Below are 17,578 nucleotides of genomic sequence, written 5' to 3'. Positions count from 1 at the left end.
CAGCAAATGTGAAATGAAAGATGTTGAAATTATTTATGACTTCAGCTAGGGATTTGGCAAGCTTCAGCTCATATCTTGATAAATCATCTAAACACTGAACAGCATTTGTGTTCAACTAAGATAGAACTAGAATTAATAGGCTAATGTCATCTGAAAGTATGTATTACTAATTCTTAATAATATGACATTTTTCCCTGACAGACACATTTAATATCCCAGGAGAGTAATATGTTAGGGAATAAGCACCATTGTGCTATCTTATCCCCAAAGAGGGCTGGCTACCTATATACCCAACTGTCATCTTTCGCTTTTTTGTCACTTATTCATGTTTCCTCTTTGGATCTGTCACCTTTGTTCAAAGAAATGGACCCAAAAATGTCATAAGTGGCTCCTATGTAGAATAGGGCTGTGCACCCATTAAATGCTCATTAAGTCCAACCAGCAGTAGGGATTTGTGTTCCCTCCCACAAAAAGAAGACCCTGGGGCATGGATTTGGGTGAAAATAATTTACATGATGACATAATTTATGCCAGGAAGAGTCATGGCAAGTGAGGGATATGACAGAAGGAAGGGTAAAGCCAACAAGGGAATTAAATGATTAGGTTACCTCTGTAGGAAGTTGGGGCACCGACCTGCTAGAGACCCTGGGGAGACTTGCTGACTCACATCTAAGTTTCATCTGGGTGACCGGTGAGGAAGTTTGGCTCCCTGTTTCCCAACACCATTTCTCACTGGTTGAAGGTCATTTCATTTGAGGTTAACAGTCTGTGTGTGACTGTTAACACCTGCCACTTCATCCTTTAGACTTTGTTCACTTGGGGGAATGGAAGTCACTGACACCACCTGTCCAGTGGCTGTTCTGGACCAAGGAGTGCCAGGAGTGCACAAGGGGTTGTGGAGAAGTTGCACTTCCTTTGTAAGCATCAATCTGTCGAACTTATGAGAATGTCTACTTGTTCTGTGTGGCTGGTAACATTACAAGGTTAAAGAATGTCTATCAGGCTTTATCTGTGAGGCTGCCATTGTATCTGCCTTTTAAATTGGTTTGTAAAACAGTGCTTTGTAACCTAGATAGAGAAGATGTCTCATTCTGCTGATTGCTCCCCTGCTCAAAACTCATTGCTTTCAGAAGAAAAGGCCAATATTTTTTAATATCACATATAAATCCTTAATGTTAAATCTTTTCCTGCTCTGCTATTGGTAAGCTCCTTGTATGAACTCTGTATCTTTGTATATGCTGTCTCTCCAGGAATGCTCTAAGACTAATTTCACCTTCCACCACCAGGGCCAGTCCTCTGTAGGACAGGATTCTCTTCCTCTCCCTGTTTGGGCCCATGTGACCATTCTACTATCACTGTCACCTTACTACCAATCACCCATGAGTCTGGTAGCATGGAATGGGTTTCCAGGTCCCTGCCATGTCTACAGGAAGGAGTGAAAATGCTGAGCATAAAAATTTCTTGGAATGGAGAAAAAAGCTACTCATTCATTCCTATAGCAGCAAAGACAAACTATGAATAAATAGTCTATTGTGATTATCACACTGAAAGTTGGTTTGTTAGCAGTGTGGAACAACATTGTCCAGTTCTCAAAGTTCCTCTGATTTACTACTGTCGTTTAAAGACATGCTCTTCCCTCCCTCAGTGAAGGATGTCACACTGTGTGTTGGCCACAGTCCTTGCCCCTATGTTCTAGTCAATAAAGTGGTTTGATAATATTGCTCTTGTTTTCATTCATCTAGAACTAAATAGAGAACTATGTTAATGTTTTTCCCGAACAAAACCCCAAAACACTGATGGAAAACAGGAGATGTGCTACACAGACACTTTAAGGGTTCAGTCTTAAAGTCTGTGTTCAAAAGAATCTCCCAAGAGCCTCTATGGTGTGACTCTACACCAACCCCCTTTGCTTTCTAAAACTCATCTGGCAGCAATGAGCAATTTGGGGTTTTAAGATATAGAATAACTGCCAAGCAGAAGGTTGAAAAATATTCCTGGTGTCTGCCCCACATGTGACTTTAGTACAGGGTTCCTTCCTCTGAAAGGGGAAAGGTTAGCATAGAGAGAGAAGGGTCATCATTCTTCTTAACTGACTCTTTTTAGGACATGAGAGTAAAAATTGTTTTCCAGTCTGGGGAGATGGCTCAAAGCATAAAAAGTGCTTCCTGTGCAAGCATGATACTGAAGTTCAGATTCTTAGCACTTATATAAAAAGGTGGCCAGTGCCAGTGGCCTGCCTGTAGTCTCTGTACTTGGGAGGCAGAGATGGGGGAAGAATGGCTATATAGATAGAGAAATCAGTGTGCTCTCATTCCAGCAAGATTCTGCCTCAGTAAATTGAGAGTGATCAAGAAAATTAACGGATGACAGCCTCTGGTCCTCACCTGCATGTGCACCTGAGCATGTACATGAAAGCACTCACACATATAAGAACACACACACACACACACACACACACACACACACACACACACACACCAGCATTCCACAGACACACACACATGAATAAAGATTATTTCCTCAAATTAGATTTTGGTGAACTAAAGGAAACTGGAGTTCTTGAGAAAAATCACAGTGTCGTGGTACTTACCTCAACAGGTCCCTATGGTGTAAACTGCTTTGCTATAGTCATTTGTGACCAAATGCCACTGCTGCACACATTCAAGTTAGAAGAACCCTTACATGGGGCTCTCATCAGGTCAACTGAAGGTTCTAATTAAGCTTCTACAGGGATGCAGCATGTAAGAAGCACAATGGCCAAGATTTGTCTTAGTCTTCTCTACCAGCCAACTTCTCCATGTGATGTGCCACCACTACACAGAAATCATGTGTGGTTAGCATGCGAGTTCATTTGTCTGCTGGGCAGAGGATTTCACATCTCTGACAATAAAATGTTAGACTCAGGAAGCTCTATTTTCCCATCCTAGTCCAAAGAAGAGGACTCAGCAGTCAAAATTAGTCATGTGACCTGCCTCCTGACCACACAAGCTAGAGTGGTCCTAATCATATTCTTTCAATGACAAGGAATTGGAATGAGGAGACCTGAATGACTAACAGGGAAAAAACAGCCACTTAGAAGTTGCTTTTGTTAAGAAGCGATGACCCCTCACTGAGTCCATGAGCAGCTAATAGCTGTGTGAAAGCCTAGAACCTTGGCTTCAGTTTGCTTCTGTCTCCTTCCTTTGGTCACCAACATCCCTCTTTGAGTGGGTCAGCCGACCACTCAAGGAGCCCCTGTGAAGACACTGGAGATAGCCAGCCTATTTCATTCTGCTTCAAGGCTGAAGCCATGAAGATTCACTGTCCTCAACCAGCATTTCCACAAATTGGCTAAACACATTATGGGAACAGTGGAAACCATGGAACATGCTTTTTGACTTTATACACAAGAATTTGAAAACAGATATCAAAATTTCTGGAAAAATGACATTTTGATCTATTTCTCACTCCATCTTCAGTCAACATAAATATGCCACCTGCCAATTTCCATAGAATTTGTGGAGCTGCAATTTGGCATCCACCTTAAAGAATATCCCTTTATTAATTTTTCACAGGTCCTGTCTTCCCAGGAACAATGAATGACCTTTACTTCACAGTCACTATGTGTATTTCCACTTAATGGCAGCATATGCATTTGTGGGTGACTATTTTCAAGAATGAAGCACACTACAAGCCAAGCTAGAGCCAAAGTATCTGATGAGTGCCTGGGGAATCCACCGAGAACTGCAATTACTTCCATTGAACCAGACTGGTGGCCATGGTGGTGGTGGCATGTGTCACACATAGACAGGTGCACATGGTGGTGTGTTGCATAGGCAGGTGCACATGGTGGTGGTGTGTTGCATAGACATGTGTGCAAGGTGTGGAGGAAATCCATGCCCTACTCTATCACTCTCTGTGTTATTCCTTTGAAGCAGGGTCTTTCCCTGAACCTGGAGCTAGGCTAGGTGCAGCAAGCCCCAGTGATTGTCTTTTCCTCCCCACAGCACTGACATTGCATACCCATGCCTGGCTTCTTATGTCTTCTGGATCTGAACTCAGGTCCTTATGTTTGTGTGGCAAGCACTCTTCCCCAGAGTCCTCTCCTCGGCCCCCAAACTCCATATTGATACTTTAGTTCTCCAATGCAATGCCAAGCTCTCTACTGGTTTTATGTTGCCCTCTTTTCTCTTACTTCCATAATAAAAGTATTCTTTAAAATCAATTCAGTTTTATTTCTTAGACATCCTCATTTTCTCTATTAGTGACCACAAAATTAAGACTCAATGATTTTAAAAGATTTTCCAAATGAGGAACACATGTAGCCCCAGTGAGCCGATCCACAACAGCTTCCCTTTACCAAGACACCCTAGACATTTTCCTGTCACCTCTTCTTCTAGGTTTCTCAACATCTGTCTTGCTGTCCTAATTTTATCTCCTTTCCATGCTTTGCCTCCCACCATCCAGGCCTGGCTTTATTCCATCTAGGACACAAATCTGGAGCTCTGACCTACAATGCAATAAACTGTGTCAATGGGCAGGGAGTTCACTGATGTCAGGGATATATTTTTCTTGTTTGTATTCCTACATGTAGCTAGAGTTTTCCTGCCTGGCCCACAGTCAGGACAAATCTTTGTCACCCGCCAGTCCCACAGCTGCTCAGATCCAACCAAGTAAACACAGAGACTTATATTGCTTACAAACTGTATGGCCGTGGCAGGCTTCTTGCTAACTGTTCTTAAATTAATCCATTTCCATAAATCTATACCTTGCCACATGGCTCGTTGCTTACCGGCATCTTCACATGCTGTTTGTCATCATGGCGGCTGGCAGTGTCTCTGACTCAGCCTTCCACTTCCCAGAATTCTTCTCCTCCTTGTCCCACCTATACTTCCTCCTGCCTGACTACTGGCCAATCAGTGTTTTATTTACTAACCAATCAGAGCAACACATTTGCCATACAGAACATTCCACAGCACCTGCAGCCCAGCAGTGTACTAATATACAGCAGTATGTAGTCAATGCTCCCAAAAGGAAAAAAGAATGTGAGTATAGGACACACATACAAGTATCAGGAACATTAACACTTAACCTTGCACATCCTCCTCCATTCAATGTGCTCCACAATGCTCACAATACTACAGAAAAAAAATGCTCTGCATCCAGAGGCTCTGCATCAACCCAGGCTGAAGCATTTCTGTCTCTTTATTCCAGGCAGGGCCTCACTATGGCGTCCTGGCTGGCCTGGAACTCACAGCATCAGAATTACAGGCACATACCACTGCTCCCTAGTTGTGGACCACTTTCTCTGCATCTACATCCCATTCTCTTTGTTAACAACACTGTGATTTCTGCTTGTGCCTTTTATTTCCTGCTTTTTAACAAAATGATCATGCTTCTCAGTCCCAGTGGCCAATGGAAGTAGCTCTCCCAGCTGAATCCTCCCTCACATTTACTTCTGGTGTCAGACACCAGATGATTCTTGGCCACAGGACATGGGGTCAAAATTGGTATAGGCTGTACATAATGTCTGCAGTAATCTATCTGACCCATGTGGACCAAGGCACCAAGGTGTTTCTTAACAACTGTCACATTCAACTTTCCTTTGCTAGCCTTCCTGCTCTTACAGAGTTCCACAAATATTTCAAACCCTGCATTTATATTTTGACACTCATCCCACCTGTCTCTCATCAACCCCAAGACTGATTTTCTTAGGCTTGAGGAAATTCTGTTAGGATATTATAGGCATATGTGACTACATTTCCTACTATGGATAGGTAGAAGACTATATAAAGTTGAAATTTTTTAAAAGTGATAATTTATTGACATTCTCTGGTTTAAAAAATGAGAAAAATTAAATCTTAGAGGGTTTCTTGGCCCATACTGATAGTAGGAGTTAGGGATGGTTTGGTTTTTCTTTTCGTGGCTGGAAATTTAGTGTCCGTCAATACCTAGAGATTCTGGAGTGTCTATGTGAAGACATGGCACAGGTGTGTTTTCCACTGACTATACAGACCCTCTTTACTTCCTGTGGGCTCTTAATAGGTCAGCCTAGGATACTGGGAAAGGCATAATGAAGGCAGACTTGTGCTAATGCTATGCAAATAGAGCTATCACAGTGCTGGTTCAAATCCAGTTTGTGGTAGAGAAAACCATAGAGGAGTTAATGTCAATTTCTGGAAGCTGTAGGAGAGGTGCTGAGGATGTAACTCAGCTGGTAGAGTGCTTGCCTAGCATGCACAAAACCCTAGAACCAACCCCCAACACCACATAAATTAGGTGTGTCGACATATGCCTGTAATCCCGGGGAAGGCAAGGAGGTGAAGGCAGAATGAGAAGTTCAAAGTCACCTCAGCCAGTTTGAGGCCAGCCTGGTCTACATGAGGCACTGACAGGAAAAAAAAAATAGGGGCAGCAAAAGCAAGACTAGGCCAAACAGCAGAAGCATCAGCAATTAATATGTCTGAGTGTGGACCACAAGGCTTAACCTGGAAAAGAAAAAGAAGGAAATACAAAAAAAAAAAAAATGCTGGACAGCTGTTTTCCTCTCTCTTAAGTGTGGCCATCAACACAACAAAAGAACAGCAGCATCACCACAGCCTCTCAGATGGAGGGCCAGGGCCCAGGCCCCTCACCCTGCTGCCCTCTTTTCTGGCTGACTTTCCAACCCCATGCTCACTACCTGGATCCCAGATGGCTACCAGGAGATCAAGCATTTTTCCTCTCATTCTGGCAACACAGATAATAAAGAAACAGCATAGTGCTCTGTACAAAGGCCTATAGGGTGTATTTAGAACTCTGTTTTAGTAGAATAAAACCTTTTTCCCAGAGTCCCTTAGCAGCCTTCTCCCTCCATTTCATTGGCCAGACTGTGTCACATGATCCCCTCTGGTATAAGGCTATCTTGGGACAGGACTATGAAGCCAGGGGAAATGGGGTTTCATATCTGACCTAGATTTAAAACCATTTCTCGATTGATGCTTGAGGAGGTGCCAGTCTTCTTTGAAGTAATTATTCTTTAATAAATGATCAGTTTTACCATGTCCGTTTTCTGTAATTTTTCCAATTTTCAATGGTTTTTGGTCAGCAGGTATTTTCCAGTGAGTTTTCATTTTACAATGAAGGGTCCAGGAATATAGAAATATAAAATTATAAGCTTAAGAGATAAAAACGGACAGTCATCAGCTCTAAAGGTTAACTGCTAACAGTGGCTGTCTGCTTTACAGCCAGCTCCTCTGTCAACAGCCAGGGGTTAACTTTTAACCCCCTACCCCTTGTAGTCAACAACTGCCTGGACCAAAGTTAACTTTTAATAGTTGTTTCCACGTGACTCCTAGCATGCACCTCATGCCTGATACTATAAAAGGGGGCCAGTACCCACCTCCATGGCCACAGCCCCAGAACTCCAACATTGGCTGTGGTCTCAGCTAGCTGATAAGCTTTTGTGCCCTGCAGTGTTTTATTTTAATTTTAATATTTTTATTTTTCTGGAATAAAGTTTGCCACTGGTTTAATAGACTTTGGTGGTCTGTCCCCCATTATTGCGTGACCCTGGACCCAACAATAACAAAGACTAGTTTTAGTTGGTGTTAATCTTATTTTTGTACTATTTATATAAAATTCACACCCACCTCCTCAGCCTATCACAACAATACCCTCGATTACAATAGTAAGGTAAAAAAAAACCCAAAAATCATAGTTCTGTCTTACAGGAAAGGGAGCTTTTGGGGAGGAGACAAGGCAAGAACCTACAAAGAGTGGAATGTTTGCCTAATCGAGAAGCTGGGTTTTAAACCAGGCATGAAGGCACAGGCTTGTAATCCCAACACTTGGGAGGCATCACAGGAGGATCGGGAACTTAAGGCTATCTGCATTCTCCACTACACAATAAGTTTGAGATCAGCCTGGGTTACACTGAGACCTTGTCTCCAAATAAAAAAAAAAGAAAGGCTGGGCAGTGGTGGAACACACCTTTAATCCCAGCACTCGGGAGGCAGAGCCAGGCGGATCTCTGTGAGTTCGAGGCCAGCCTGGGCTACAGAGTGAGTTCCAGGAAAGGCACAAAGCTGCACAGAGAAACTCTGTCTGGAACCCCCCCCACCACCACAAAAAAAAAAAAAGTAAGTGCCTCAATTTAGAGGTGACTGCCTAAAAGTAGCTTAATGTCTCTGCTTGGTCTCAGGTCTCAGGGAACTGCTATGAGTTGCTTCTCCCTTCACAAGGAGCTTGCTTTTTGCTACTCAGCCGTGTGAAAACTGCAAGTGGTTGTCCTATGTATTTTTCTTATAATCTACATTTCATCAATATTGGATTTTTAAAGTCAACTTTCAATAAATGGTCAGTTTACCATATCTGTTTTTGTAATTTTCCCAATTTTTGATGATCAGCAGGTTTTTTTCAGTGAATTTTCACTCTATAATATGGGCTAGTTTTAACTAGTGTTAAATTTAATTTTTGTACTATTTCTATAAAATCTAATCTCTTCTCCCCCATTGGCCTATCATAATAGCCTCGATTACAACAACCTAGACAAATATTCTGTTATGTTTGGTGGTTTAGTAACAAAGAATTGTATAAGTAAAACCGATTTTAGAAAAATCGGGTTCAAGTCTCTTATTTTATAAATGAGACCGAGGTACAGAAAGGTCACATGACTAGCTCACAAAATGGGTGTGATGACCTGAGCAAGGGAAAGGTTTGTAAGAATAGAGGTGCTGAACAAATGTGGCCAATATCAATTGATTGTGGGAGAGAATTTGGATGATTTTGGGTTTCAGGCTTGGGTGACCAGCAAGACATTAATGACTAAGAACACATGAATTGGGGTAGAGGATAAATTTTCAAATGTCAACTTTTCAAATATCAACTGGTCATCTAGGTGAAACAGGTGGGTTTTGTTGCTGGTGTTTTGTTTTGTTTTTGTTTTTTAGAGACAGAGTTTTTCTGTGTAACTGCCCTGGCTGTCCTGGGATTCATTCTGTAGACCAAGCTGGCCTCAAACTCAGAGATCTACCCGTCTCTGCCTCTCAAGTGCTGGGATTAAAGGTGTGCACCACCACTGCCCAGCTAGGTGTACTTTTTAAAAGAAACATTTTAAAGGATTTGGGTGGAGTGACATATTTGAGCGTTGCCAGCTTCCAGTTGACAGTCATAAAAACAAAGTCTTCACACTAGGGTAATAAACACCAAGATAGTTCCTAGCACCCCATTGGGCAGCTCACAACAGCCTATTTCCGGCTCTGGAGAATCCAACGCCTTTGGTTCCATGGATACCTGGACTCATGGGCATCTATCCTCACACAAATACACACACAAACACACATTTTTAAAAATAATTTTTAAATCTTTTTAAAAAATTTGGAAGAGTTTATGTAGATGGATATTTTTATATTTGTTTCTTTTTAAGATTGGTAGGATCTTACACCACAGGCCAGCGTTTTGGTAGGCAAAATCAACTATAGCTAAGTAGGGACAGTGAGCCCCTTTTCCTCACAGCATCCTCCACATACTTCCTCCCTTAGAATTTTAAGTCTACTGAAGACTTGTGTATGGTAGTGTAAAAAGACCCAAGAGGGAAAGAGTTATGAAAAGTGGAAAGTTGGGGAGGATCAAGACTGAGTGGAGGAGACCAGAGAGAAGAAAACCCAGACTCTAGATCCCAGAGGGTTGGGTAACCATAAGGCAAAGGCATTGGGATTGACAGAAAGAACAAACCTGGTTTCCACTGTAGAGTCTAGCAAATCTGCTTATCTAAAATTTATCAGTCACTTTGGATAACTTCTTTTTTGGTGCCTGTCCTGGATCTTGCTCTGTACACCAGGCTAGCTTCGAACTCACAGAGATCAGCCTGGCTCTCCCTACCGAGTACTGGGATTAAAGGCATGTGCCACCGCCACCCGATAACTACATTTTTTAAAAATCTAAGACCTTTATCTAATTCCTCCCCATCTGCCACATCAACTTCCAAATTATCACTGACTTGTATCCATTTTCCTCCAAACCCTTCTTTCCGAGTCCCTCATGCCCAGTACACACACAGAAGCCTGCTTCTGTCGCTCAGTCTTCGGGTAACAGAATCCAGGCAGCACCTTCTGGGCATTGTAAGGAGCATGGATTCTGTGCCTTGCCGGTCTCACCCTGTGTTCTTCCCCAACCTCCTTCCTCAAGGGTGCCATAAGCTGCCTGTGCCAGGTGCTTTGGATGCTTCTGGCTGCTTTTCTTTCAGGTCTTTACAGGCTTCCTCTCTCTCCCTAAAGGAGTCTCCTCTGAGAATAATGGACCTTTTATCGTAAAGTGGCTCTGACTGCCTTCCATTTCTCGGAGTCTTACTTCCATAGATTTACCTCTAAGAACACACATGAGAGAATGAGCCGATGGCCTGCAGCAGTCGCTCAGTGGTCAAGAGCACCAGTTGCTGTGGCTGAGGACCTGGGTTTGGTGTACAGCACCCACATGGTAGCTCTCAGCTGTCTGTAACTCCAGTTCCAAAGGGATCTGGCATCCTCTTCTGGACCTCACAGACATCTACCTGTACATACATGTACCTGACTCACTTTCTTAACCAAAGATAATCTCCACAAAGGCAGGCCAACTGGTCCATCTCTGCAGCTGCAGACTCTGAAACAGTGTCTGCCTGGCACATAGTGCGACCCTATTTAAGGCCTGTCTGGCGAATAGTTGGGCCTTATTTGAGACATGGTGGAAAGAGTATGTAAACCCAATCACACGCAGCAGAAACGTAGACTTCTTTGGAGTAAGAAGCCTACTCCTTTAATCACAGCACTTAGGAGGCAGAAGCAAGCAGATCTCTGAGTTCGAGGCCAGCCTGGTCTGCATAGTGAGTGCTAGGTCACCCAGAACTAGATAGAGAGACCCTGTCTCAAAAGCAGAAAGTACACACTTGTATTTCAGTGAGGCGTGCGTGTAGTTTACCAATCACGAATCCTGGGTACCGAGGCTGATCTGCGTTCCGCGCCTGCGCAGTCATTGGCCGTCGGCCTACAGGAAGGACAGCGGCCGACGAGGGCGCGCGTTGATGACGCCATCGGCGTTTGCCTGGTAGCCCGTAGTAACCCGGAGTCTGCGGAAGTGCAGCTGCAGCACTGGCGGCTGAGACAGGTAACTTCTGTCAGTCAGCTGCTTCCGGTCACGCAGACCCCTGGGGTGAGCAAGCGGGATCCTGCGCGACCTGTCGTGGGGTGATCCCGTGGGGTTCTGTTCGACCTCCTGTGGAGTGAGCCGTGGGGTCCTGACACGAAAACTAACCGCGTCATTAGCGCTCTGCGCTTTTCAGGCAGTGGAGACAGTTAACTGCAAAGGTGGCGGGCGCTCAGGGTAGATGGTAACCACACCAGCCAGCGGTGCTTAGAGCTGCTTTTAAGGGTGACAACCGGGTTCTTGTTGATGCTGAATTCAATTCTGATCCCTCGTGTTTTTGTTTTGTTTCCACGTGCAATTAGTACATTCATTTCTGGAGAGTATGTTGTGTTTCGTGTGATTCTGACGAGGCTACCAGTGATTCACTAGTTGGTAAAGATTAGGTTGTCCAGTATTGGGGGCTACGGAGTAGAATATTATTTACTGTCGACGGTCTTTTGGCAGGGACTGTGCCCAACACTTTACATTTCATTATCTCCTTAGTTCATGCAGTAGTGTTGTGAGTTATGAATTATTATGTCTGCTTTACAGAGAAAATAACTGGGGCTTAGTTCCATGAAACTGACCGGATGAAAATTACCAGTAACTAAAAGCAAAGCCAAGATTTAAATTCAAGGTTATGGTATGATTTCAAAGCCTGTCTCCCTCCCTCCCTCCCTCCCTCCCTTCTTTCCTTCCTTCTCCTCCCTCCCTTCCTTCCTTTTCTTTATTTCTTTCTGTTTTTTGTTTGTTTCTAAATAGCCACCATTAGTGGTTGAATCCCAGAGTTTGCTCACTCATCTGTCCATATGTTTGTGCATATGTGTGTGTACACACCTGCACGTGCAAGTGCATGTGGAGACAGGGATGATAACCTCAACTGTGTTTTCTTAGACGCTGACCACCATTTTTTTTTGAGACAGATTCTCTCACTAGCCTGGAGCTTGCCATGTAGATTGGGCTGGCCAGCACCCTCAGGATGTGCCTGTTCTCACCTCCCCAGCACTGGAGTTGCAGACCTGTGTGCAACTTTTTTATTCAGGTTCTGGGCATTGAACTTGGGTCCTTGTGCTTACACACACAGCAGGCGGTTTTTCTACTGAGTTGCCTCTCCAGGCTGTTTTGATATTTGTATCTATGTTGTAAATTCTCATATTCTTGGAGTTAAGACATCCAGAAGACATGTCTTCCTCCTACATGTACACATACACCCCCCACACCCCTACACACAGCATCTTTATCTTTAAGGATGACATAAATGGCAAATGATGTTGCATTGTAAATACCTTCTATTCAGAGCTCCAAGAGATGTGTAAATTTTTTTGTAATGAAAATGTCAGTAAATAATTTAAAGGCATTAAGTGGCTTTCTTGCCTTCTTTCTTCCATGATGCAGTCACAAACATGTGTTCTGGGTTGAAATGTTGTGGTTTCCTCAGAGCCTTTGCTGGTTTTGACTCTCTGTTGCTGTGTGTTTGAGTTTACTGAGCTTCCTGTGGCTCATTTTTCATTGTCACCAGCGGACAGTAAGGGGCCGTAATGAACCTGTAGATGGTGGAAGCAGATGTCTAGATTTTACATCTTAGCTCTTTTGCTTAGTAGGCAATTGAGGGAGCCCAGGCAAGTGCCTGACCTCTCTACACCCCAGTTTCCTCATTTGTCAGATGGGGACAATAGAATATACTTAGGTGGGTGTTGTGATGACAGAAAGAGTTCCTGTGATGCAAAGCTTAGAGGGGTGCCAGATTCACTGCGAGGAGCAGCCAAGGGCTCACTAATGTTGTTGACTGGTCTTGGCTTTCCATCTATAAAAATGACACTCTAGTCCTTTGGAAATTGTTGTTCATGGAATAATATTTAATCTGTGTGTGATCTTTACCAGATAACTAGTTGCCTTTACTGGAAGCCTGCTATTTTAGATGTCTTGTTAAACTTCCCTTCATTGCATTTTTATTATGCAATAAACATTTTGATTGCATATTGAAATATTTTGCTTTTTAAAAGTTTATTTATTATAATTATGTATTTCTGATTGGGTGTGCATGTATGTGTGTGCTGCTGCATGTATTTCGGTAAGAGGACAACTTGTGGGAGTCAGTTCTTTCCTTCCACCATGTGGGTTCAAGGGATTGAATTCAGATCACAGTTTGGTGGCTAACCCTTTTACCCGATGAGCCATCTTGCCAACCTAAAATATTGTGTCACAGTAATGGACTTTGAATTTCTGCTTAGACTTCTGAGGTTATTTCAATGTTGTCTGGTATATGGAAACCCTGCAGAAATATATGAATGTACTCATTATGGGTATGTAAGGATTAGTTTTGCCTTCAAAACTGCTGTTACATATCACATGTACACATAGCCCCTCAGAGTAGTTCTCTTGTTTTAACCCAGAAAAGACATTTGTAATCCCTGCTAGTTTGGATTGCTAGTTTGGAGTTGCTTTGGGCTAAATGGCAAGATTCTCTCTAAAATAAAAATGGCATAATCTACTTAGGAAAATTTTAAGCTGTGTCCCCACTGGCCTCAATCTGTTGGGCATTTCAGGCCATGGCCAGCTACAGGTTAATGTTGACTCCTATGGCACCTTACTTAGAAGCTTGAGAATGAGTTAAGACTCATATTCATGATACAACTTGCTTTGAAGATGTATTCTGTAGGTTTTGAAATGACTATTTTTATTTTATGTATGTTACTAAAAAATGCACATGACAGAAATTACCATTTTAAGTTCTTGCACAGTTGGGTGGTATCAAACACATTCACAGAGCTATGTGGCCACTGCAATGGGTTTCCAGAACTTCTTTTTTATCATTCCCAAAAGAAATGATGCACCCATTAAATAATAGCTTCCCATCCCCCTTCCCCCTCCCTCTCGACATCCTCTGTTCCTGCTCTGTTGTGTTTGCCAGCTCCAGAAATCTCATGTTGATGGAATCCTGCCATATTTGCCCACTTGTGACTGGTATATTTCACTCAGAATGTTCTCAGAACTTATTCATGCTGCAGCATATATCAGAACCACATCCCTTTTTAAGGATGGATACTATTTCACTGTATGGGTATTTCTTACTCTGTACTTTTGGGGTGTGTTGAATTTGGCATGAACACGGTCTTTGGTGATTGATTATAAGCTTACAGAGAGTGTAGATGGAGATATCAATTGAAGTGATGTTGTTTGTTTTGCATTATGAACACAGTGCCTGGTGGATGTAGTCAAGCTGGAGTCAAAGCACAGGTTGTAGTGTGATATGGAGCCTAAAAATAGTAAAGAAACAACACTGATATGAACATAGCTGAACAAGTGCTCTTGTGGTGTGGTTGAGCATTCCTTGGGTATATGCCCAAGAGTGGTATAGCTGGATCTTGGGGGAGATGGATTCCCAATTTTCTAAGAAATCGCCATATTGATTTCCAAAGTGGTTGTACAAGCTTGCATTCCCACCAGCAGTGGAGGAGAGTTCCCCTAGCTCCACATCCTCTCCAGCATAAGGTGTCTTCAGTGTTTTTGATCTTAGCCATTCTGACAGGCGTAAGGTGGTATCTCAGAGTTGTTTTGATTTGCATTTCCCTGATGATTAGGGATGTTGAGCAATTCCTTAAATGTCTTTCAGCCATTTGAGTTTCCTCTGTTGAGAATTCTCTGTTTAGTTCTATAGCCCATTTCTTAATTGGACTGTTGGGCATTTTGATGTCTAATTTCTTGAGTTCCTTATATATTCTGGATATCAGTCCTCTGTCAGATGTGGGATTGGTGAATATCTTTTCCCATTCTGTAGGCTGTCGTTTTGCTTTGTTGACCGTATCCTTTGCCCTACAAAAGCTTCTCAGTTTCAAGAGGTCCCATTGATTGATTGTTTCTCTCAGTGTCTGTGCTACTGGTGTTCTATTTAGAAAGTGGTCTCCTATGCCAATGCGTTCAAGACTACTTCCTACTTTCTCTTCTAGCAGGTTCAGAGTAGCTGGATTCATGTTGAGGTCCTTGATCTACTTGGACTTAAGTTTTGTGCACGGTGATAGATATGGATCTATTTGCAGCCTTCTACATGTTGATATCCAGTTTTGCCAGCACCATTTGTTGAAGATGCTTTCTTTTTTCCATTGTGCACTTTTGGCTTCTTTGTCAAAAATTATATGTTCATAGGTGTGCGGATTAATGTCAGGGTCTTCAATTCGATTCCATTGGTCCACATGTCGGTTTTTATGCCAATACCAAGCTGTTTTTATTACTGTAGCTCTATAGTACAGCTTGAAGTCAGGGATCGTGATGCCTCCAGAGGTTGTTTTATTGTACAGGATTCTTTTGGCTATCCTGGGTTTTTTGTTTTTCCATATGAAGTTGAGTATTATTCTTTCCAGGTCTGTGAAGAATTGTGTTGGTATTTTGATGGGGATTGCATTGAATCTGTAGATTGCTTTTGGTAAGATTGCCATTTTTACTATGTTAGTTCTGCCTATCCATGAGCATGGGAGATCTTTCCATTTTCTGACATCTTCTTAATAGCTAGAACATGGAAACAACCTAGATGCCCTTCAACTGAAGAATGGATAAACAAAATGTGGTACATATATATACACAATGGAATACTACTCAGCAGAGAAAAACAATGACATCATGAGGTTTGCAGACAAATGGATGGATCTAGAAAAAATCATCCTGAGTGAGGTATCCCAGACTCAGAAAGACAAACATGGTATGTACTCACTCATAACAGGATACTAGATGTGGAACAAGGATGACTGGACTGCTACTCACATCACCAGGCAGGCTACCTGGAAAACAGGACCCCAAGAAAGACACAGGGATCGCCCAATGACAGAGAAATGGAATGAGATCTACATGAACAGCCTGGACATGAGTGGGGGTAGTGAAGGGCGAGAGTCGAGGGAAAGAGAGCTTGGGGGAGTGGGAGATCCCAGCTGGATCAACAACAGAGAGGGAGAACAAGGAATAGGAGACCATGGTAAATGAAGACCACATGAGAATAGGAAGAAACAAAGTGCTAGAGAGGCCCACAGAAATCCACAAAGATACCCCCACAACAGACTGCTGGCAATGGTCGAGAGACAATCCGAACTGACCTACTCTGGTGATGGGATGGCCAAACACCCTAATTGTCGTGCTAGAAACCTCATCCAACTACTGAGGGATCTGGATGCAGAGATCCATGACTAGGCCCCAGGTGGATCTCTGGGAGTCCAATTAGCGAGAATGAGGAGAGTTTATATGAGCGAGAATTGTTGAGACCAAGGTCGGATTAAGCACAGAGACAAATAGCCAAACAAACGGAAACACATGAAATATGAACCAATGGCTGAGGGGTCACCAACTGGATCAGGCCCTCTGAATGGGTGAGACAGTTGATTGGCCTGATCTGTTTGGGAGGCATCCAGGCAGTGGCACCGGGTCCTGTGCTCATTGCATGAGTCGGCTGTTTGAAACCTGGGGCCTATGCAGGGTCCCTTGGCTCAGCCTGGGAGGAGGGGACTGGACCTACCTGGACTGAGTCCACCAGGTTGATCTCAGTCTGTGGGGAAGGCTTTGCCCTGGAGGAGATTGGAATGGGGGGCGGGCTGGGGGGAAGGTGAGGGGGGCGGGAGGGGGGAGAACAAGGGAATCTGTGGCTGATATGTAGAACTGAATTGTATTGCAAAATAAAAATTTAAAAAAAAATAGTAAAGAAAATAATAGTGATGATATTACCTGCTGTTATGTTATGCAACATTCACAGCACCACACATGGTCTAGGCATTTTGCCCATAAAATAAGAACTTTTTTATTTCCTATTTTATTCATGAAGAAACTGTAGCATAAGCGAATTGGATGGATTATTAAAATTATGAAGTTGTTAGGTGGTGAAATTGAGATCTGAACTTGGGCTCTCTGGCTCTGAAGCTCATTTATCTGTAGATTTGTTCAATACTAACTTTGTAGTGAACTTGTTTGTAACAGAATTGCTGTGTTCCTTGCCTGCCTTGTCCCTTTCACTGTCTTAAAACTGGACATAACTTCTGAGCTCATCGGGCAATGCAAGGACAAACCCACATTCTGAAAGAACAACTGGTGCCTGGTTTGCACGGAGCAATCACATCCACAGGGAATTCAGACAGTATTTCCACAACTGCGTTCTTAATCCTTTTAGAGCCTTGTCTTTGAACACTGTGTAGTTCCCACACTCAGAGCCCTGTGGGAGGGAGCTTTTTGTTCTTAGCCTCAGTACTGTCAGAATGGATTCTGACACACTCATTTCACTGCTAATTTGTTACTCTGTGATGCTTGATTCCTGAAGAAATTGTTGTGAAGTAGCATTTATGCACTCGTTACCAGTTCCATTGTCATTTCTCTTGACTTTTTGTTTGCTTACACTTTATTTCTTTGACATTTGCAATTGAAGGTCTAGTTTTGGAAAGCAATGGAAATCAAGATGTGCTTGCTCTATTTTGTCATGAAAGGCAAATCCCCT

General features: G+C 43.0%; 1 protein-coding gene across 1 annotated transcript in view; it reads left to right on the top strand.

Moving 5' to 3' along the window:
* The first annotated feature begins 11,040 nt into the window (after positions 1-11,040).
* Positions 11,041-17,578, top strand: part of Aopep (aminopeptidase O (putative)) — a 304,401-nt gene continuing 297,863 nt past the window's right edge. The window contains exon 1 of the mRNA XM_059262759.1: positions 11,041-11,142. The gene's annotated coding sequence lies outside the window, so the exon portion shown is untranslated. The remainder of the gene's footprint in view (positions 11,143-17,578) is intronic.

Source organism: Peromyscus eremicus, chromosome 5 (genome assembly GCF_949786415.1).
Source record: "Peromyscus eremicus chromosome 5, PerEre_H2_v1, whole genome shotgun sequence".
In the NCBI taxonomy this organism is placed as follows: domain Eukaryota; kingdom Metazoa; phylum Chordata; class Mammalia; order Rodentia; family Cricetidae; genus Peromyscus; species Peromyscus eremicus.
This window is presented reverse-complemented; position numbering and strand designations above follow the sequence as displayed.